Source organism: Gobio gobio (genome assembly GCF_949357685.1).
Source record: "Gobio gobio genome assembly, chromosome: 25".
In the NCBI taxonomy this organism is placed as follows: domain Eukaryota; kingdom Metazoa; phylum Chordata; class Actinopteri; order Cypriniformes; family Gobionidae; genus Gobio; species Gobio gobio.
This window is the reverse complement of record NC_137121.1, coordinates 40,677,398-40,699,461: the sequence shown is the minus strand read 5'-3', so window position 1 is coordinate 40,699,461 and position 22,064 is coordinate 40,677,398. Positions and strand designations below refer to the sequence as shown.

At 46.6% G+C, this 22,064-nt stretch overlaps 1 gene segment (V, D, J or C); it reads left to right on the top strand.

Annotated features, from left to right (window-relative positions):
• Nucleotides 1–5,004: 5,004 nt before the first annotated feature.
• Nucleotides 5,005–22,064, top strand: part of LOC307121560 (immunoglobulin kappa variable 4-1-like) — a 242,516-nt gene continuing 225,456 nt past the window's right edge. The window contains exons 1-2 of the V gene segment in view: nucleotides 5,005–5,103; nucleotides 5,206–5,517.

Genomic DNA, 22,064 nt, shown 5'->3' with positions numbered 1-22,064 from the left:
GTCTGCAACTCTGAAACCCTATGGTCTATATTCATAAATCTGGTCTTATTTTAAACTAGACATTTGAAACTGTGTTACCCAAGAATCATAATAACTCAAAGTAGTATAGGAACAGAGTAAAACAAGGTAAAATATACATGTAAGGGTTTTTTTAACCCTTGTATGGTGTTCAGGTCTGTTGGACCCGTTTTTATTTTTTACCAAAAGAAAAATTATACGATTCATTATTTTTTCAAACTGAGACTCATTGGCCTTGGCTCATGTTCTGTGAGGAATATATATCAGAACACATTTTCAATGACCACACACTGTACACCCCCCTACACATTTATATTACACACAGGATGTTGGGGTCCACTGGACCCGGGGCTGATAAAAATGTGGACATTGTATGTCCTGTGTACCTTTACTCTGTCCTCCTCCTGTCAGGGCCTGCTGTTAGTGTGTGTATGTTCATGTATAGGGTTTATGAGGACACAAATGTGTATAATGACATGGGTATTACAACGTAAACATGGTTTATGACGACATCTGTGTCCTCATAGTAAAACATACTAAATGGTGTTTTTTTGAAATTCAAAAAATGGCAAAAGTTTTCTGTGATTGGTAGGTTTAGGGGTAGGGTTAGTGTAGGGGGATAGATTATACAGTTTGTACATTAGAAAAAAACATTATGCCTATGGAGAGTAACCATACACCACGTGTGTGTGTGTGTGTGTGTGTGTGTGTGTGTGTGTGTGTGTGTGTGTGTGTGTGTGTGTGTGTGTGTGTGTGTGTGTGTGTGTGTGTGTGTGTGTGTGTGTGTGTGTGTGTGTGTGTTATGTGTGTGTGTGTGTATGTGAGAGAGATATTGCAAACACTGACACTAGTAAATTATTACCAGTCGTACAAGTGCAGCTCCTGTCTAACTCAAAGGGAAAATATACCAACAGCTCAAATAATGGACAGCAAGTTTATATTTGACTAAAATACTGTTATCAAATTCAGATCAAACCAAAAGTTGAATAATAAAGACCAAAACTCAAAGAATCCTCAAACAGCAAAAACAGTCCAAAGACAGACTGACCTTAATGATCAGACACGGTTTGTCATTAAATAAATGTGTCACTGGAGAGAAACAAACCTGTGAAGAGGGGATTGTTAATAATATAACATGAGTCAGAATGTAATGATCATTGTGTAACTCTAGTGTGTGTGAGTTTGTTCTGAGCACAAGCTGTTGTAAATCCTGCCCACTTCTTTGCATTGTCAGCACATGCTTCAGTCTGAGAGTGTTTATAGTGCTGTGAGTTTAACACTTCATGACTGAGAGCAGAACAGAACACAATCTTCATCATCACACAAGACACAAGAACAACAATGAACACCATCAACATCTTCATCTGGACCATTTCACTCTCTATTCAAGGTGAGACAAACATGTTGACTCTGGTTTTGGTGTTCTTGTAAAAGTATATGATGATAGTAGTTTTAAACACTGATTGATTTTCTTTTCTCTTCTTCAGGATCCAGAGGAGTCACTCTGACTCAACCTGAAGTTAAAAGTGTCCAACAGGGTCAAACAGCTTCAATAGAGTGTCATATAGATGTAGGAATACACAGCAGCTACTTAGCCTGGTATCAGCAGAAACCTGGAGAAGCTCCTAAACTCCTGATTTATTTGATTAACAGCCGTTATACAGGAACTCCATCTAGATTCAGTGGCAGTGGATCTGACAGTGATTTCACTCTGAGCATCAGTGGAGTCCAGACTGAAGATACAGGAGATTATTACTGTCTGAGTTATCACTGGTGCTTATATGGAAAGCACTTCTTTAATCTAAAATAAAAACCTAACTTGGGTCTGAGTTTTTTAAAAGGCTCTCAGTATGGACCCCAAAAGACAATTTATCATCCAACCAAATACCTAGGTATTAGTAGGAAGTCACTCTCTCTATTGGAATACCACTGTGTGTTGAAATAGTGAAATCGATAAGAGAATGTGAACATGTAAAAACCATTAATTTAGTTTGTTTTTTAGCATTTAATACCAACTTTAATCCTACCAGAGATTTTTGTACCTGACTAAAGGCAGACTGTAAATTATGAATTGATTCCTTCAATGACATAGGAGAGGTTTACACAATAGTATAATCTGCTTAAAAATGAGCTTTGTTTGATTCAGATTAACACCTAAATTATTTATATAAATAGAAAATAAAAAAGGACCCAAACTGATCCTTGAGGGACACCCATTTTTACTTCAATCAAGGATGAGGTGCAGTTATCTAATGCCACACTATGAGTTCTACCAATTTAGCACAGTGCTACTAAAACCTATGCAATTTTTAACACAACCATACAGAGATCACTGACATCATTACAGAAAACTCCAGGAGCCGAGTACTTATGTGGAGCATTAGTCAGAATCACATTAATTAATGTAGATTTGTCCATTCGTTTTGGATTTAGGCGTGTAGGTGAGTGTACAAGTTGCGTCAAATGTAACGCATCCCATAGGTCTCATACATAGCCAGTCCCAGTTCAGGTCTCCTAGGACAATATACTCGTTGGGCAGTTTATGCAACAAGTCAGACAGCAGGGCAGTTGCTCCAGCTGCAGCCGAAGGTGGGCGGTAGCATCCTACCACTGTCACAAGCACGCCAGGCTCCACCCTCTCCCAGACACAACGTGCACCTACACCTGAGTACTGATCACACGCACCTGCACGTCATCATCACTGCCTGCACTTAAGCCCCAAGCATTCCCTCAATCACTGTCCGGTCTCGTTTGCGCATGCTCACGCTACTGCTTGCTTCTACAGACTCACCTGCATTATACCTACCTGCTCCCTCGTATCTCCTAGTCTCCTGAGTGTTCCCTCGTCTTGTCTCCTGGCTCCTCCTACTTCAGTCAGAGAAGTGTCATTGAGGAGATTTAATTTGATAATTTGACCCACACGATCCGTCCTAAAGAGATTATACCCTTCGATGTGAATCATATTGCTCGTGATTGATGGTTTGAGCCACGTCTCTGACAATACAATTAGGTCACTTTCTGTCAGTTTAGCCCACAGACGAATAGCATCGATTTTATTAATGCGCATGTTCACATGAATAAAACGCAAACCACTGCTATCTTTCAAATCGTTAGGGCTCAAAAGGTCAATCAATTCTGGGCCTGGGTTGGGATGGATGTTACCTGATAGGAACAGGAGTAGAATAATCCAAAAGCCTGCTGATCTTGTTGGGCGGGCATTGCTGATTCCATGATCACGCTCACAGGAGATGGACTGGAACTGCCGTATTTCTGTTCAACTGAGAAGTTCGTATTCGTGCAGGGTCTTAGTAGAACAGTCAAAAAAGTCAGATGAAGCCAGGATTGATGTTAAGCCACCGGTAATAGGAATAATCCAGGAAGATGCTATTGATCCAGATAAGAGCGTCCACAGTCGGTGAGCTCAGTACATAAGCGAGCAGCAGGAAAACCGTTAGCCTCATGTTATCAATGCAGCCATACCAGCTCATTTTGTTGTTATCGGGCTATGTTATTATTTACTGTTTACAAAGTTGTTAGTACAGTTCTGAGACCCAGGATGAAAGTTCACACTATGAAAAATGAATGAAAAATACATGGAAGTGTACAAAATAGACAATATTAAATTACATAAATTATGACATGAAATGAACAGATTAGATAGACTTGAAACAAGATAATAAATGTATTAACATTAACTCCTAAAAGTCGACAATCATACAGGCGCGACCTACTCACTTTATTTCTTATCAGTGTGAAAGAGACTCAAAATACTCTGTCCTTTGAGAAAGTTCTGCAGTGGCGGCTGGACACCAGCGTTGTTTTCAAGGACAGTTTTCCTCATTTGACCTCAACGCCACTTCACTTTGACCTCAGCCAAAACAATTTGCCAGAGAACAAATTATAGATTCATGAGACCAAAGATCGTCAGATAGATGTATCTCATGTTTAACCTGTCACAGTTTTATGAGAGAGGACTCAAATGCAGGAATGAGTGATCAGGGGTTTATTGACAAACAGCTGACAAGACAAGAAATGGTGAAGAAGTCCAAACAGTCCAAACAGTAGGCAGGTTAGGAGCACAATACAGGTAGGAAGAGCAGCCACAATAACCAACTCCAGAAGGTGGTAGACTGGAGAGCAGTTCTGACATAGCAGCATGAGATCAGAGGATACCAGCAATGTCCAGGCAGGAATCCTAGGGCAATGCAGTCAGGTCTTATCAGGAAACTCACCAAGCTTGCAGCTAGGCAAGGAGAGCAAGCTGCCAGGGAAGCTCTACTTGCAGGACAGGAACTAGAGACACAGAAAACAAGACCGAAAGGCAGCACAAACACTTTGCAAAACTTCTAATCGCGCTGTGTGAAATACAGACTGAACGGCGACTCAAAACACTCAAGCGCTTCATGAACACAGGATACGCAAAACTACACATTTCAGATGGGTAAAGCAAACCAGTGTCGCTAACAGGTTTTGATGGATGACGGTTGTAATGAAGGTAAAGACGATTGCAGTGGCATACATTAGGCATCACGCGTGTCCGTTATAATTGATGCGCAAACCGTGTATGTGCGCTCTCAGATCACTGAATAAAGTTTTGTTTGGATGACGATTCTAATGAAGGTTACATTACTTCAGATCAACATCGACTTCCGATGGCTAAGTTTCCACACATTCAGAATAATTATGTTTGCAAAAAAGAACACTGAATGTTGATATATGATTATTATTATTTTTTTTAAATAACATTGGCGGGGGTCGGTTGGCCTTGCAGTATTTATTCGGAGAGGGAGGGTCTTCGGGTAAAAAACCTACATGAGTCAGAAAAATAACATGAGTCAGAATGTAATGATCATTGTGTAACTCTATTGTGTGTGAGTTTGTTCTGAGCACAAGCTGTTGTAAATCCTGCCCACTTCTTTGCATTGTCAGCACATGCTTCAGTCTGAGAGTGTTTATAGTGCTGTGAGTTTAACACTTCATGACTGAGAGCAGAACAGAACACAATCTTCATCATCACACAAGACACAAGAACAACAATGAACACCATCAACATCTTCATCTGGACCATTTCACTCTTTATTCAAGGTAAATGTTTCAATACAATTTCACATTACAAAACTATAATATCATCAACAGTGAATGTTTCACATCAATCCTGCTTTTTCTAACTCTCTGTATTTCTAACAGGTTTCAGTGGACAGGTGACTGTGACTCAGACTCCTTCTGTTAAAATGGTTCAGATTGGAGAATCAGTGACTATAAACTGCAAAACAAACACAGTAGTGAGCAATGCCTGTACAGGTTCATATACTTGTATGTCCTGGTACTCACAGAAACCTGGAGAAGCTCCTAAACTCTTGATTCAATCTGCAAACCAAAGAGTTTCAAACACTCCATCTAGATTCAGTGGCAGTGGAACCAGAACTGATTTCACTCTGAGCATCAGTGGAGTCCAGACTGAAGATACAGGAGATTATTACTGTCAGAGTTATCACAGTGGTCCAGTGTTCACACAGTGATAAAGAGTCGTACAAAAACCTGTGTCAGTCAGACGTCACAGTGACTGCACTGATACAGCTGAGAGATACTGCAGCTGCTGATGGACCATCACACACAACACAATGACAGTGTTGAGCAAAGTTTATAAAGACTTTAAAGATAAATGTGATATATAAGATTGTTTTATGCTAAAATACATTAATCCAGTTTATTGTTCATTAAGTATTACCAGTGTGCCATTCAAATGCAGGGCCGGCTCAGGAGAGATTTTAGATAGCAGCCCCAACCCGGACAAAAATGACTGAAAATGCTCATCTTTCATATGATCTGCAATTTACTATAATATAACATGGACAGTGTTAATCAATGTAAACATAAATATGAAGCAAATAAATGGTGAAATTAATAATAAATAAATCTGGGGGAAAATAATCACACAAGAATTAAACTACAAATCAATAAACAAAAAGCAAAACCTCTATTCCATGAAACATCCCAGCACACTTCAGAGAAAAGCTGTGAGGTTATTCACATGTTTGTGCAAAAAATGGGAAATTTACATTTATGCTTTTGGCAGACACTTTTATCCAAAGCGACTTACATTGCATTCAAGGTACACATTTAAAATTTTGTCAGTTCTTGCTTTCCCTGGGAATCGAACCCATGACTTTTTGTTGCTAGCGCCATGCTCTACTGTTTGAGCTACAGGAAAGCCACTTTGGGGACAAATTGTTAATTTCAGTTCATTTCATGAATGACTGTAAAGCCCAGTTTTGACCAGTACACCAAACTTCTCCTTGACCTCTCTCAGTGTGAACCTCTCCTCCAGTGACACAATGGCCATTAAAACATGTCGTCTCCATCCTCTTAAGTGCATCACCGATGGCTCATCTGGACATTCACATGAGAACTGTCTATGTGTTGATCACAGCCTCTTCTCTTTGAGAACAGCATCCACATTCATTTCTTCACACATCTCTCTTGATAAAGCTTGAGCTGAAGCCATTACCTCAGTAGTCAGTCAAGAAAGTTTCTGTTTTGCCGAGCGGTCCACCTCCATATCCATCTGCACAGAAACAGACTACATCAGCTGATATCTTCAGTTCTGTTAAAGATGATATACCAGACAACTGAGAGGAAAAATGAACTGATCCAATCTCCTCTGCTAAAGGTTGAGCCTCGATATTAATTCAGGATCTGCTGACATTTCTTTCACCTCCTGTAGGGCTTCTCTCACTTGTAGGGCCTGGTATTTAATGACTTCTACAGCGTTCTCCATGACTGAAAAAAAATATTAAAAATAAGGATGATGGCAACTTCGTCCTCTCTTTTAGGGGAAATGAAATCCCTCTCGGCCTGATAAGGTCCTCTGGCGACTACAGTGCCTATAGAAAGTCTTCATACCCTGTGAAAATCTTCACCTTTTGTCACATTACACCCTGGAAAATAAAATAAGTCTAACTTTGTTGAGCTGTATGTACACATTATAACCCTCATCATGAAAGTGAAAATAACATTTCAAAACATTCTGGAGGATTATTAAAAATGGAAAAACTAGAATAACAGGGTTTTCCTTTACTTATAACCATTAAACTTTTTGGATATGCCTTTACTAGCTTTGTGCACCTAAATTGGGGAATATTTGCCCATTCTTTCTTGCAGAATTGCTCAAGTTCAGTCAAATTATGTGGTGAGCGACAGAAAAAACTTCTCTTTATCAGACAGGGCAGGCCAGCCTGAAGGATCCAGGGGCGGGGGATTGACAGACTCTCCAGCAACAGAGAGATTCACACGGGGAAGAGGCAGAGCTTGGGGACATCTCAGCAGCAGTTAGTGGCTCAGTGGAGCAAGTGAGCAGAGCTGAGGTAGACAAAGATTGAAGTTCAGCTGCAGTGGAAATGCTATTTCAGAATAGTACACAAACATTAATGTCTGCCATTAAGAGTCATTAACGTGATTCTTACCTTACCAGGCTGGTGGAGGTGGTGTAATGGTGTGGGGGATGTTTTCTTGGCACACTTTAGGCCCCTTAGTGCCAATTGGGCATCGTTTAAATGCCACGGCCTACCTGAGCATTGTTTCTGACCATGTCCATCCCTTTATGACCACCATGTACCCATCCTCTGATGGCTACTTCCAGCAGGATAATGCCCCATGTCACAAAGCTCAAATCATTTCAAATTGTTTCTTGAACATGACAATGAGTTCACTGGACTAAAATGGCCCCCACAGTCCCCAGATCTCAACCCAATAGAGCATCTTTGGGATGTGTTGGAACGGGAGATTCGTGCCCTGGATGTGCATCTCACAAATCTCCATCAACTGCAAGATGCTATCCTATCAATATGGGCCAACATTTCTAAAGAATGCTTTCAGCACCTTGTTGAATCAATGCCACGTATAATTAAGGCAGTTCTGAAGGCCAAAGGGGGTCAAACACAGTATAAGTGTGGTGCTCCTAATAATCCTTTATGTGAGTGTATTCATCTTACTGTTGAACTTGACTGTATTTTCTCTCTTGTTATTTCATAGGGAGCTTCAAAGAAGATTTATCAGTAACAAAGTATTACCCTGTGTTTATCAGTATTAAACTATGTTTGTTGGGTAAAAAGAAAAACTAAATAAACAAAGTAAAAATTTATTTTCATAAATTTATTTTCATAAATTTTTCCCCAAGTTTTCTATAGATATCGCAATATATCGATATCATGCTTTTTTTTGGCCACAATAACCGTGGTGTGAAAAATCTAATATCATGACAGCCCTAGTTCAGGTAAATGGTAAGACCGGCTGCGAACCACCACGCCCGGCTCGGTCTCAACGTGGTGCTGAATGAGGTCGGTTGGGACAGATAGGGCCGAGAACAAGTCAGCAAACTCTGCTTGTAATTTCACATCCGTGAGCTGCGAGGGCGAGAGGTGATCCCCACCCGGGGCCAGAGCGAGAGATTGTGGTTTTTGGACCGCCTCTTGCCCGAGATCTTCCTCTCCAGCATTACTGCCTCAGCCTCCGACCATTTTTTAACAGGTTGAGGTGGTAAATTTGACGTGCGCCGTCCCTATCTGACCATATCACTTCATAGTTGAGATCCCCAATTCACTGTGTAACCTCAAAGGGCCCTTGCCATTTTGTGAGCAATTTAGAGCTAGAAGTAGAGAGTAATACAAGGACTTTATCTCCCAGTGCAAATTGACGAAGCCTAGCCCCTCTGTTGTACAGCTGTCTCTGTTTGTCCTGAACCTGTAAAAAACCCGCAGCGCCAACAAGCCAGCCCAGGCTTCCCCGTCGCCCTAGTGGCCGGAAGTAGGTCTGCAAATTGGCATGGAGAGAGCGCCGGGGTGGACGAGGAGGGATACGGGTCAGCGGTCACTCCCCCCCCCCCCCCAGGCACCGGCCTGGGAGCTGCCGGTGTCTCGCCGGGGCCACCCGCCCTCCATCTTGGGGCCGGCCTGGGCAGCATCCCACCACAAGACCTGGGAAGAGGGACAGGTTAGGAGAGAAAGGGGGAGGGGGAAGGAGACGGGAGAGAAAGATGGTGGAACACCACCATCTGGTCCTCCGCCAACTGGTTGGCCTGGTTCAGCGACGTCGGACGTCGGCTCTGGACCCACTGCGTGGTCTTCCGTGGATAAACTGCTCCAGTACCACGCGATCAATGATATCCTCGACGTCCCTTCTGTCGGCCATCAGCCACTTGCGGCACGAGTCCCGGAGCTGGTGCGCAAAGGTGAGGGGCCAGCCGGACTAGTCGAGGGCCAGGGTCTGGAACCACTGGCGATGTTGTTCCGGGGTCCGGCCGACCCGCTGGAGGATAGCACGCTTCAGGTCATCGTAGACCAGGAGATTCTGGACTGGCAGTTGGTGGGCGGCTACCTGTGCCTCCCCGGACAGCAGTGGCAGGAGCCGCATTGGCCAGTCCGTCTTGGGCCATCCCGGTGCCTCGGTGGACCTCTCGAACAGGTCGACGAATGCTTCTCCATCATCTTCGGGTCCCATTTTAGAGAGGGGTACGGCGGCGGCCTAGTCGGTGGCGGGGACAGCCCAAATCTCCCGGTCCATCCAGCTCCGGAACAGGTCTTCATGTTGGGTACAGAGGAGGGCTTCAAACCTTTTCTGTTGCTCCTCTCTCATGGCCAGCAGGTCCTGATGGTGTTCTTGGTGAAGACCGGCGAGCGAATGTACGATGTCCGCAAGCGGCGTCCTTAGCGGAGTCTCCATGGCGGCGGCGATCTTTCCCTTCCCGGGTTTCGGCACCAGTGTGGTTAGGTTCTTGTTAGTGTGGGTTGGAAGGAAGAAGACGGGGTCGGCATGACTGGGACTGCACTCTTTATTACTCAGAACAGGTTCAAACATAAAGCACGCATGAGGGCATTCAGCTCATTAAATACTCAAAACATTGCCAAGAGAAAGATGAGAGACATGAGACCGAACAATGCAGAAGAGCTGAAGCATCCTGGTCTTCATGACACCTCAGCAGTGCCACAGGCTGATAGCATCTATGCCATGTCACATTGATACAGTAATTCATGCAAAAGGACTCAAATCAAGTACTGAGTACATGTGCATGATTATACTTTTTAGAGGGTCGACATTTCTTTATTTAAAATCCTTTTTTATTGATTTCATGTAATATTCCAATTTTCTGAGATTTTGAATTTGTGGTTTTCATAAGCTCTAAGCCATGATCATCAAATGTGATCATGAATCATGAATCATGAATCTCAAATCAGTGTGATCAAAAACGCAGAAAGGGGAAGATTGGATCATTATTGCAGTGATTATTATGTTTCTAGATATGTTTGGCAACAGTTCTTCTAACCATAATTGATGGAGTCAATCATGTAGGAAGACACATCACGGCCATATTCCAGGATGACAATGTCAAGATTCATCTGTATACATGGTGGCCTGGGGGACGCACGACTACGGGAGGGCCGGAGTCATCTGCCTGGTGAGGAACTACTGCTTTAATATTTTAAAAGTATTTTAATGAGTTAACATTTTGGCTTGATTAACTAGGAGATAAAGTTTATCCCCTCATGGAATACCTTGTCACCCCACTGGCAAACTCTACAACAGAGCAGGAGCGCAGGTTCAACACTGCACACACAAACACACGTGCCGCGGTGGAGCGCTGAATCAGGATATGTAAGGGCAGATGCTGTCTTGGATCAGTGGGAGTATACATGCCCCCAAATCAAATCAAATCACTTTATTGTCACACAGCCATATACACAAGTGCAACAGCCGGTGAAATTCTTAGGTGCAGTTCCGAGCAACATAGTAGTCACGACATGACATGTACAACATTTAAAGCAGCATCAGATTACACATCTGATGCGCCCACAATTACTCACAGCACGGTAAACTCTACAATAAACAATAAATAATTTACACAATGTGAGTGTAGTTCTCACAGCTTTAAACAATATACACATACTTACAATATACATATACTTTAAACAATATACACTAAACATACATTAAACAATATACATTAAGCTATAATAATAATAATATACAATGTACAGTATACATTATTATTCACAGTAGAGATCCAATGTACAATAGGTGCTATATGATAAATGATAAATAATAAATGATAATAAATGTGTATATAGTGTGTGTGTATCTACAGTGGGTTGTGCTGAGTGATATTCTGTCAGTGTGTGTTATGATCCTGATGGATCAGGAGTTGAGGAGTCTAATTGCTTGTGGGAAGAAGCTGTTCTGGAGTCGGCTGGTGCGTGTTCTGATGCTGCGGTACCGTCTGCCTGATGGCAGCAGTGAGAGCAGCCCATGGCTCGGGTGGTTAGAGTCTCTGATGATCCTCTGAGCTCTCTTCACACATCGCCTGGCATAAATGTCCTGGAGGGAGGGAAGCTCACCTCCGATGATGCAGCTGGCCGTGCGCACTACCCTTTGCAGGGCTTTGCGGCTGCGGGCGGTACTGTTACCGTACCAGGTGGTGATGCAGCCAGTCAGCAGGATCTCTATGGTGCTGGTGTAGAAGCGTGTGAGGATGTGGCGGTTCATTCCAAACCTCCTCAGCCGTCGCAGGAAGAAAAGGCGCTGATGAGCCTTCTTCACAACGGCCTCGGTGTGGACGGACCATGAGAGTTCCTCTGTGATGTGGACACTGAGGAACTTGAAGCTGCTGACTCTCTCCACCGGTCCTCCATCGATGGTGATGGGGCGGTGTTCTCTCACATTCCTCCTGAAGTCGATCACCAGCTCCTTGGTCTTGCTGACGTTGAGGGAGAGGTTGTGCTCCTGACACCACCGTGTCAGAGTGTGCACCTCCTCTCTGTAGGCCGTTTCATCATTGTCAGTGATGAGACCTACCACCGTCGTATCATCAGCAAACTTGATGATGGTGTTGGAGCTGTGGGTTGCCACACAGTCATGTGTGTACAAGGAGTACAGGAGTGGGCTGAGAACACAGCCCTGAGGGGCTCCAGTGTTGAGAGTCAGTGATGAGGAGATGTTACTGCCCATTCTGACCACCTGGCGTCTGTTTGACAGGAAGTCCAGGATCCAGCTGCATAACAAGCTGTTTAAGCCTAGAGCCCGGAGTTTCATGTCAAGTATGGAGGGCACAATGGTGTTGAATGCTGAGCTGTAGTCTACAAACAGCATTCTCACATACGTGTTCCTCTTTTCCAGGTGGGAGAGAGCAGTGTGTATTGTGGATGAAATGGCATCATCAGTGGAGCAGTTTGTGCGGTATGCAAACTGCAGTGGGTCCAGTGAGGGGGGGAGAACAGAGCAGATGTGGTTTCTGATTAGTCTTTCAAAGCATTTGCTGATGATGGGGGTCAGAGCAACAGGACGCCAGTCGTTTAAGCAGAGTGTTTTTGACTGCTTAGGTACAGGCACAATGGTGGTGGACGTTTTAAAGCATGTGGGGACCACAGACAGGGAGAGGGACAGGTTAAAAATGTCCGTGAAAACTCCAGCCAGTTGGTTTGCGCACGCTCTAATGACGCGGCCGGGAATGCCGTCTGGACCTGCAGCTTTACGGATGTTCACCCGCCGGAAGGATCGGGTTACATCCACTAAAGATACGGAGAGTGAACTAACCTCTGCATCTTCAGCCAAGAGCTCTCTCTCCGCGAGGGCGGTGTTAGTTCCCTCAAAGCGAGCATAGAAGGTGTTGAGCTCGTCCGGGAGAGAGGCAGCGGTGTTCACGGTGGAGTTTGTAGTCACTTTATAGTCTGTGATGGTGTTAATTCCCCGCCACATGCTTCTGGAGTCGGTGGTGTTGAACTGTCCTTCAATCTTGTCCCTGTACTGGCGTTTTGCTGCTCTAATGGTTTTCCGGAGGGCATAACTTGCTTGTTTATGCTCCTCCGCATTACCGGAGTTAAAAGTGAAGGTCCGCGCACTGAGTGCCGCGCGAACATCCCCATTTAGCCACGGCTTCTGGTTTGGGTACAGCCGCATTGTTTTGGTCGGAACAACGTCTTCTACGCACTTCCTGATGAAACACGTTACGCTATCAGCGTAGACCTCGATGTCGTCATCAGAGGCCGACCAGAACATCTCCCAGTCCGCGTGATCAAAACAGTCTTGTAGCATAGAGTCCGATTGGTCCGACCAGCACTGGATGGTTCTGAGGGCGGGTGCTTCCTGTTTCAGCCTCTGCCTGTATGCGGGCAAAAGGAGAATGGAAGCGTGATCCGATTTGCCGAATGGTGGGCGCGGGAGGGACTTGTAACCATCCCTGAAGGGAGAGTAGCAGTGATCTAAGATACGGTTCCCTCGCGTGTTGAAGTTAACATGTTGGTGGTATTTAGGTGCAATGCGTTTGAAGTTGGCTTTGTTAAAGTCTCCGGTCACAATAAACGCAGCCTCAGGATGCACGGTTTCCTGCTCACTCACTGTCCTATACAGTTCCTTTAGTGCCCGGTCTGTGTCGGCTTGTGGGGGAATATAACCAGCTGTGATGATGACCGCTGTGAATTCCCTCGGTAGCCAGAATGGTCGGCACAGAACCATGAGAAATTCCAGATCAGGAGAACAGAAAGACTTGATAGAATGTACATTCCTCTGATCACACCAGGATCTGTTGATCATAAAACACACACCCACGCCTTTGCTTTTCCCTGAGAGATCTTTTTCTCTGTCCATTCGGTGCACGGAGAACCCCGTGGTTTTGATGGCCGAATCTGGAATCTCAGCAGACATCCAAGTTTCTGTAAGGCAGATAATGCAGCAGCCCCTCGTCTCTCGTTGGAAAGAGATCTGCGCTCTCAGCTCGCAGAGTTTATTGTCCAGAGACTGAACATTAGCCAGTAAAATACTGGGGAGCGGGGGTCGGTTTGTGCGGCGTCTTACTCTGATGAGCACGCCGGCTCAACTTCCTCTTCTCCGGCGAGAAAGAAGTCAGGTTTAATCTCATATGACCTGATTATGAGTCCTGGTGAACTTCAGGCGTGTGGAAAATGTGAGAAAAACAGGCAACATGTATATTTATTTCATATTTATTTCCAACTTGTCAACATTGATTCCAATTGACTTTTTTCATAACTGAACTCATACAGAAATAATTTTTGCGTTTAATTATTTTAAATGTTTAAAATGATCTACAGTCATGATTCTCCTGTTAAACTCTAGTGTCTCATCAGCCAAACATAATTAAAAATATATTTCACAATCATTATGTTCAATTAATCACTAAAAGGTTCAACAACATTATTCTGAAAGTAAACTCTTCTATGTCTAGTGTGTGTGAGTTTGTTCTGAGCACAAGCTGTTGTAAATCCTGCCCACTTCTTTGCATTGTCAGCACATGCTTCAGTCTGAGAGTGTTTATAGTGCTGTGAGTTTAACACTTCATGACTGAGAGCAGAACAGAACACAATCTTCATCATCACACAAGACACAAGAACAACAATGAACACCATCAACATCTTCATCTGGACTCTCACTCTGTTTGCTCAAGGTTTGTGTAATACAATTTTTTGAACAATGATTAATTCTTTAAAAATGTCAAATATTTATCATTTTTATTTCTGTTTTCTCTCAGAGTGTAGAGGACAGATCACAGTAACTCAGAGTCCATCAATAACAGCTCAACCAGGAGAAGACGTCAGAATAAACTGTAAAACCAGCAGTGGTGTGTATGATGGTGATCGTTTAGCCTGGTATCAGCAGAAACCTGGAGAAGCTCCTAAACTCCTGATTTATACCATAAACAGCCTCCAGTCAGGAACGCCATCTAGATTCAGTGGCAGTGGAGCCAGATATGGAACTGATTTCGCTCTGAGCATCAGTGGAGTCCAGACTGAAGATACAGGAGATTATTACTGTCTGAGTTTTCACTATCCAAACAGTCAGTATGTGTTCACACAGTGATAAAGAGTCGTACAAAAACCTGTGTCAGTCAGACGTCACAGTGACTGCACTGATACAGCTGAGAGATACTGCAGCTTCTGATGGACCATCACACACAACACAATGCTGGATCAAACCTTTCACACACTTTATTTATTTATTATGATGTAAGTAAACATGTAACACAATCGTATATCTCTTACTAATCTGGACTAAAATGTGTCTATCTAAAACTATCCAGTGCAGGAGGAAAGGACTGTATGAGTGGACTCTTCGGTTCAGTGTTTACCGAACGACTAAAGAACCGTTATCAGAAAGATGGAAGAAAACGATACTCGGTTACTTAACGTAACCTTGGTTCTCTCTAGAGAGGGAACGAGTATTGCGTAAGTTACTTACGCTACGGGAAAGTATTATTTCCTCGAGATTTCTGAAAAACCCAAATTTATCCTTGATTTTGTAATATTGTCAACGCAGTGCAACAGCCTGGCAGACCATAGCAGGCTATTCAGCGTGCCTAAGGCTGCCCTGCTGGCATCTGCAACAGCTTATCGGTGAGCAACCAATGAGGGCGCTTCGCGCCCTTCGCGCCTCATTTACCTACAGGTAGGGCGTGGCCACGTGTATAAAAGCAGGGCTCGCAGGCTGTATATTCGGTTTTCGTAGTCTGAAGCGTAAAAGATCGCGGGGCGTACGGCAAGGAACGCAATACTCGTTCCCTCTCTAGAGAGAACCGAGGTTACGTTAAGTAACCGAGTATCGTTCTTTTACGGGAGGTTCTCTCGTATTGCGTAAGTTACTTACGCTACGGGAACATATTGTCAACGCCGTGCGCGCCTCGCATACAGCATATGTATCCCGGGGAACCGGGGAAAACACAGCTAGGGCAGGTGGCCAGTAAGGAAATGGGCCAACACATATACAGACATTTCGTAGTACATCTCATGAATGAGGGAGCGGCACCGCCGGTCTCCTACAAATTCACATAAGTACAACACCGAACTTAAGACCAGTACGTGAGCGTTGTCTGCACAGAGTCACTGGGCAGAGCTAACAGCCCCCTTAAACTGATAACACTTTTGCCTGCGAGGCAGGAACTTCCAGATTGTAAAATCTCACGAAAGTAGACGGAGAGGCCCAGCCTGCCGCCATACAGATATCGTGGATGGAAATCCCTCTGGCCCAGGCCCATGAAGAGGCCATGCCTCTAGTGGAGTGGGGTCTCACACCTAGCGGGCCCTGCAGGTGCTTGGAGGCGTGAGCTGCTGCAATCGCGTCCACTATCCACCTGGACAGGCTCTGTTTCGAGGCGGCGAGACCTTTAGTGCGCCCGCCAAACGAAACAAAGAGCTGCTCAGAACGCCTGAAGGCGGCGGAGCGTGTGACATAAACCTTCAATGCCCTGACAGGGCAGAGGACATTGCCACCATCCCCCTCATCGGGTTCTGGCAGAGCCGAGAGGGAGATAATTTGCGCCCTGAAGGGAGTGCCGATCGCTTTGGGGACATAACCATGCCTCGGTCTGAGAATGACCTCGGAGTCATTCGGACCGAACTCCATACACGCCGGGCTCACTGAGAGCGCGTGTAGATTCCCCACGCGTTTCACTGAAGCCAGGGCTATCAGGAACGCGGTTTTGAGCGAAAGGAACCTTGGTTCCACGGCTTTGAGCGGTTCAAAGGGATGAGCCTTCAGGGCCTCCAGGAACGAGGACAAATCCCAAATAGGAACCGAGGGGGGTAGCGGGGGTTTCATCCGTCTAGCTCCTCTGAGGAAACGGATAATGAGCTCGTTCCTTCCAAGCGCGCTGCCTAGCGTCGTCTGAGCGAACGCTGCTATAGCCGCCACATACACCTTGAGCGTGGAAGGGGACCTGCCCAGTTCCAAAAGCTCCTGGAGGAAGGAGAGCACCCGCTGGACCCCACATTCTTGTGGATCCAACCCCTTGGTAACACACCACTTAGTAAACACGGACCACTTGGAACTATATAGCCGCCTCGTCGAGGGGGGTCTAGAGTGTGTGATCGTGTTCACAACCCCTTCGGGCAGGTCAACGGGTATCCGTTGGTCACCCATGCATGCAGAGACCAGCGCTCTGGATGGGGATGCCAAAGCGACCGGCTTGAGAGAGGAGGTCTGCTCTCAGCGGGACTGGCCAGGGGGGGTGAGGGCAACAGTTTCACCAGCTCTGGGTACCAAACCTGGTTCTCCCAGCGCGGCGCGTCTCCCTGATTTTCGCTATGACCTGAGGTAATAGGGAAACCGGCGGGAAAGCATATAGCGGGAGGCTGGGCCAAGGCTGGGACAGCGCATCCTCGCAGACCAAAGAGGTCGAGCTCCGCTCTGCCGAATAGGCGCCATAACAGCTGGACTGTCTGGTGGTGCAGGGACCATTCCCCTGGAAGAATGAGGCGCCTGGACAGCCTGGCACGTGCGCGGCCCTTAGCGAGCGCAACGAGCTGCGTGCCCACACGAGCAGGCGTTCTGTCAGAGTGCCCAGACATCTGGACCTGACACCGCCCTGTCGGTTCACGTGCGACACCACCGTGGTATTGTCCGAACGGACCAGCACGTGGTGTCCCCATATGAGAGGGAGAAACTGCTTGAGCGCGTTCTTGACCGCTATCATCTCCAAACAGTTTATGTGTACTAGCTTTTCCTGGCTTGACCAGAGGCCAAAGGCCGGTGTGCCCTCGAAAACAACGCCCCAACCTGAGGTGGAAGCGTCCGTCGAGATAACCTTGCGGTGTGAGATGGCTCCCATCGTCACTCCCCGCTGGTACCAGTCGGCTACTAACCAGGGCTTGAGCGCTGACGCGCAGCTCTGAGTCACCCTGATCCGGAAGCCTCCGGACGCCCAGGCTCTGTGAGGCACTCGGGCGTTTAACCAGCGTTACAGCGGGCGCATACGCAGTAGACCCAGCTGAAGCACTGCTGCAGCTGAGGCCATACATCCCAGCATCCTCTGAAAAGCTTTGAGAGGTGCGGTGCTGCCCAGCTGGAAGGACGCGGCCATGTGTCGGATTCGACGCGCGCGTTGGGGTGACAGGCGGGCTGACATTGCCACGGTGTCCAGATTCAAACCCAGAAATGAGGTTGACTGCGTGGGCACCAATGAGCTCTTGGTCCAATTGACCGTGAGCCCCAGGCTGTCCAGATGGCTGAGCAGCACTGCCCTGTGGGCGAGGAGCTCGGCCTCTGACTGCGCCAGAATGAGCCAATCGTCCAGATAATTCAGAATTTGCATCCCCTGCCCTCTCAGGGGAGCGAGGGCTGTGTCCATGCACTTCGTAAATGTACGGGGTGCTAGTGACAGGCCGAATGGAAGGACGGTGTATTGATAAACCTGGCCGTCGAAGTCGAATCGCAAGAATGGCCTGTGACGCGCTATTATCTTGATTTGAAAGTATGCATCTTTCAAGTCCAGGGAAATCAGTCTCTCGGGCGAACATGCGCGAGGATCTGCTTGGTCGTGAGCATCTTGAACGATCTTCTCATAAGAGCTTTGTTCAGACGCCTCAGATCCAGAATCGGTCTGAGCGACCCATCCCTCTTCGGAACGAGAAAATACCGGCTGTAAAAGCCAGACCCGCTCATAGAATGGGGAACCGGTTCTATGGCCCCTTTGCACAGCAGCGTCGCTATCTCTGCTCGAAGTAGATGTGCTACTTCCTCGCTCACTCTCGTCTCTGTACGCGCAGAAAAGCGCGGAGGGCGGCGAGCGAACTGCAGAGCATAGCCTTGCCTCAATGTTTTTAGCACCCACACCTACACACTGTGTCTCTGCCGCTTCGAGCGGGGAGCGCTTTGTGTGTGGCCCTACACTCAGCGTCCCGGCGTCCCGGCATTCCCCCATGGGCGGGGAACAGATGGTGTGTGGCGCGGCACATGGCGCCGGGAGCAGAATGTTCGCGAAAATGTGTGAACGCGTTTGAGCGGGCACATCTCTTATGCGTGGAACATGACCCGTTAAGAGGGGCTGTGTGACAGCGCATGTGGTGGTTAGGTGTGGGCGCAAACAGGCGGACACGTGACCTAACTCTAGCACTCGAGCGGCCGGTGGCCGCTTTATGCGAGTGAGAGACACAGGATTTACAGTGCTTGGGTGCAGGGGTGAACACAGAAAAGTGGGCACATTTACTGCATTTGAAACACATACGGCGTGAGCCGTGCTTTTGAACTGTGTAATAGCGCGTGTTGTGAGTAGGTGTGGGCGCAGCGAGGCGGACACGTGACTTAACTCTAGCACTCGAGGGAGTCTGCGGTGGTCGCTGCGAGCGGCGCTTCTTTTTGCGTGGCCCGGCAGGGACGAGCGGAGTGATGACGTCATCGAACTGCTCAAGTCGAGCCCGCAGGGTCGACATTGAGAGTTCTTCGCACTCGGGGCATCCGCCGGCGAGGAGTGCGGCGGCGGCGGCATGCTCGCGGCCCAGGCAGAGAGAGCAGAAGAGATGGCGGTCTCCGTTGCTGAGCGGAGCGCGGCACGAGCCGCAGGTGGAACGAGGCATTTTTAGAAAAACGCTCTGCTTTTTTTTTGAATAGTGTGACACAGCAGCGACAAACACTATTGCAGTAAAGGATATTGCTGCCGGATAGCAGAGCAGGCACGGAAGGCTGAAGGTGGCGAAATAGCCGGCTTCTCCAGGCGCTGTCCTCTGCTTGCTGGTCTGCTTGATTCGACGGCGGCGGGTCCAGAAATCCAGCGATGCGCTGGGCTTCGCTGAAGAAAAGAAAATCAAATATACACCCTGCGAGCCCTGCTTTTATACACGTGGTCACGCCCTACCTGTAGGTAAACTAGGCGCGAAGGGCGCGAAGGGCGCGAAGCGCCCTCATTGGTTGCCACGTCATGCGGGCTCACCGATAGGCTGTTGCAGATGCCAGCAGGGCAGCCTTAGGCACGCTGAATAGCCTGCTATGGTCTGCCAGGCTGCCGCACTGCGTTGACAATATTACAAAATTAAGGATAATTTTGGGTTTTTCAGAAATCTCGAAGAAAGAATACTTTCCCGTAGCGTAAGTAACTTACGCAATACGAGAGAACCTCTCGTAAGAGAACTGTACATTTCTTGTCTATTTCCACCCACTGCAACTTATACCAACGACGGAGATAAGTGCAGTTACAATAGCAAAATATGTGGGAGAGCGTTGCTATAATGTGACTATATTGTATTGCAATAGGGAGCACTCCAAATTCAATACCAAATCAAAACTATTTAGCAAAGTATTGGTAATAGGAAGGATTTAATGACAAAATCTGGTTATGGTTACACTTAAAATAGTTTCAAAATGGATGTATGAGATGATAAACTTATACCATTAATCGTACACAGCATGAATAAAATGTTAGAGAGATAGAGAGAGAGAGAGAGAGAGAGAGAGAGAGAAATAAAGCAAAGAAGAGAAGGCCCAAAGACCTCAAGAGCCAGAGAATAAAAGAGAAAGAGCTTCCATTGTGATCTTCTTTTTATCTCGTTTCTTGACCATGTGACCAAACCCAACCGTGAGGCATTCAAATTGACCAATCAGATCAAACTTCCCCCACTGCACAGGTGTGACCCCCATTGGCCTACAGGCCTTCAGTCTCTCTTTGTCTTTAGCAGTTCCACATGGCCCTTCTGATGGGGGTTGACAACAGTAAAGCAAATGTCTTTGTTAAATTTCAAATATCAAATATCTTTGATTATTTTCAACTCCTTCAGTATAGACATAGTGCAGACATACAGAGGTATTACACACAAATTAAATATAACACAATAATAATATTATAAGTAATAGAAATATACAATGAAAACATTGACCTAGTTCCCTTTCGAAAGGGAACTCTCGCTGCGTCTAGCTGACGCTATGGGGAACGCCTCCAGCGTGACAGGTGTCTGAAGCTACTATCGAATCACGTCAATCCTATTGACCGACGACAACCCATGACGTCATCACTATGCGACCCGGAAGTATATAAGGGCGCTGTGCCAACACATACACATCTTTCTCGTCTTCAGGGACTGTCTGTTTGAAGTGCTATACGAGTTAAGGTAATACAAATTCATTATTTAATACACACAAGTGTGTATTTACTGCCTGGGATCAAGAGCATGCACAGTCAGTTCATTTGAAGTTGAATTTGTGTGTAAGTGTGAGCGGTTTTCAATCTGAGATCGCTCCACTCTAGTCTGGCTTTCTTCTTGAGGGAAGAGAGTTTGGCATCTGGGGCTGGATGATACTGTTCCGCTCACGCTGAGGCTGAGCGCTGGCATGCATCATGGGTTCTCAGATGCAGCTCGCCGATCGTCGCGAGAGGTTATATTCCTCTCGAGCGATCTGGCGGCTAGCGAGACTAATCAGCAAGTGCTCTTAGGGATGGCTGGTGAGAGTGTATGATTCCTCTCAGCCACCCTGACCGTGTATGCTGAGCTGGTGAATGTTATGGAACACGCTGCAGGCAGGCTGCGGCTGCCATGTTGGCGCTTTAAGAGGAGAGATCGCTCGTGATAGATTGCACGATCAATTTCTCCTTGGTCATAAACCATCAGCTCAGATGAGCCTTCCATTCCTTCCTGATCTTCTTACAGAGATCGAGAGGGCATGGAAGAATCCATATTCAACCCGATGTTCATCGACATCAGCGTTTTAACTTCGCTGATGTCGAGGGGATATGGGAATATGGATATGTGTTGATGCTACCGACTGGCGAGGAAAGTTTGCGAACTTTTCTCGCGTGTTGTGGGCATCAACACTGAGAGCTCAAACTTTGCCATCCACCTTTCCAAATCACGTTGTGCTTTAATGGCAGGGCATACACGGCAGCAGGTCAGGCTGGTGCTGCTTTTCACACCATGGCGGTGTTTCAGGCGTACCAGGCAGATCTGCTGGGGGATCTCGATCAGGGGGTTAACCCCTGATGCGGTAGTCGAACTGCGCTGCACCACAGGTCTAACTCTCCGCGCCACCGAGCAAAGCAGCTGCCGCGATCGGCTGATCGTGGGCGGCGATGGTGGCCTAGGAGAGACATCTGTGGTTGAACTCGGCGGATAACGTGGAGAAAGTAAAGAGCTTTCTCCACGATTCACCGGTCTTGCCTTGCAAACTTTTCAATAAAAGTTTGGAGAGGCGAAGGCGCGTTCGGCAGCATTGAACCTGCTTACCGCTGAGATCCGGATCCGCGCCCAGGCAGGCGGGAGGGCCCGTCTTGGCCCGAGGGCTGGAGACAG